This window comes from Alosa alosa, chromosome 10 (assembly GCF_017589495.1).
Source record: "Alosa alosa isolate M-15738 ecotype Scorff River chromosome 10, AALO_Geno_1.1, whole genome shotgun sequence".
Lineage (NCBI taxonomy): Eukaryota > Metazoa > Chordata > Actinopteri > Clupeiformes > Clupeidae > Alosa > Alosa alosa.
In genome coordinates this window covers 28,181,147-28,183,405 of record NC_063198.1, presented here as the reverse complement: position 1 = coordinate 28,183,405, position 2,259 = coordinate 28,181,147, and positions in this window count along the sequence as shown.

The following is a 2,259-nucleotide window of genomic DNA, read 5'->3' as shown; positions in this document are numbered from 1 at the left end:
TCCCGCTTATTATACGGCTACTTGCCAAAAAGAAAAAATAAACTCCATGATATGTCTCTTTACACTTATTTGTTACCGTTTCGTCGTGGCTTTTGCTGAGAAACAAATAGTTCGCAACACACGCTCAACTTGAATCAAACATTCTTTAGAACTCAGCTGATCAACCATCTGCTTTCACTTTTGAATGAAGTTCCAAGCACAAACTCCGTTGCCATTGACAGCGGTCATTCTTGTTTTCAGAGGTACTTTCCCAAGAAATAATGACCGCTAGAACTTTCGGAAATCCCATTCAAGTCAATGGAGCATTCTACTTGCATTGTGAAGAGCCGTATAATAAGATAACATATGGAATGTTAAAAAGGAAGTCTTGTGGGGCCAACTATGATGCTGATAATTGAACTCTCTTGAAAGGGTCCATTGGGCTAACAGACAGGACAAGCATTCTGGGAATTGTACCAAGCAGTGTTAAAAAAGCACTCTTCATATTAGACACTGTGAGGAAAAGCATAGCCATTTATTTCCATATTTGAGAGAAAATGATCATGTATTATACTATACCTGAAGGAGAGTCCAGATTTGCTTTTCAGGTTGCGAAGCAAATCCAACTGATTTAGTGGAGGAATGAGCCTACAAAAAACGAAATGTTAACAAAATAAAACAAGACAGCAAGAATGTCTGTGATTGTCACTTCACTTTCACCATGGAATTGTTAGTACTGTACATAAATATACAATTATAGATATGAAAGCTTACACAATTATCTGGCAGAACATTTATTTTTTTCAGAACTCCATACCACCATGTCCCATAAATTCTCAACAGCTGTGGCATCTGTTTGGACACGACACCTGAAACAACGTCTTAAAGGAAGATGATTTTTTTTTCCAGCAGCATGGCCATTGAAAAAAAAAGTACAACATCACTGAGCTACACTAAGTGCATCCTGCTCGTCCAAGCAAAGTGCCCCTGCTGAACCAGTGGAAGCCTTGCAGGAGCTTGCTGACAGTGCAAGCCCATTAAGGCATGCTCCGGTGGGGATCCTGCATGATGCTGCCAGCCCCTGATCCTGCTGCTACTCCCGCTGCTACTGCACCGGTGCATTGGGGGAACACAACTCACAACTCACTGCCACTAGTCCGCAGAAAGGAAATAAATACATGCTGCTACTGTCGTAAACGGAAGTAGCCAAGACACAAGACATGCTCAAGGGCAAACAGTTTTACTAAGCGCCTTGGGTAATGTGTCCTTTGGCAAGGCCTGTGCTTTTAAAGTAAAAAAAAACCCAACAAAACCCTAATAAAACAGCACACCTTGTATTTTTCCCCTACTGGCAAGTTGATGAGACTTAAATAATGCTCCCCCATATTCAATTTAGACTCAGTGGGCCACTCAGCAGGCGAATGCTTATCACTCCACCCCACCCCTTCATGGAGTGGATTTTTTGTGAGCTATGTTCATTTGAGAAAAAAAATGCAAATGGAAAATGATCCATTATTACAATGGACATTCTGTACAATACTGTAGATATGCGTTGACCTTACCTTTACAATGTACATGTGCAAGACAGCATCTTCATTTTGCATAATGAGTCAATTCCATCTATGATAACCTTCAGGAGATTTATATTTACAGAGCACGACTGCCTCTCTAGAATGCAGATTTGCATTATGTTTCAAAATGAAAAGAGCAAAATATAAACAAGTTTGATGCCGGCAGGTGTTGTGCAGCAGTGCTTTTTAGACCTTTCAAACAGAAAATATCCACATATATTTCCACATATAAGGTTAGGCAACAGCACACAGGAGTTCTAGTCAGCTCCCTGCTGTAGTTTCACTTGCCCTATAAACTTTAAAGGTCCTTCCCTGCTGAACTCCAAATCAAATGAGAGAAGGAGAGAGCAAGAGAAAGAACTAAGGGCATGTCATTGTCAAAATGAGCTTCCACTAACTGCCAGCAATCTTTCATTCCCGAAAAGAAGTCTGTACACTTTAAAAGCTTGCAACTGAGATACCAGGATACCAGGTTTGGCAGGGGGGCAGAAGGAGCACTCCAATCAGGAGGCTCTGTTAAGAAGCTTCATGCTCAGGTTCTGCCTGAGCATCAACCTTCACAAGCCCCTAAAAAACATTAAAGGTCAATTGATCTGGTGATGTCTCAATCCTCCTCCATCCCCACTTGGTAGAAACAGAGTGATAGTGATAATCAAACGAGAAAATAAACGAGAATGAGAGAGAGAATGAGAGAGAGACAGACAGAGAA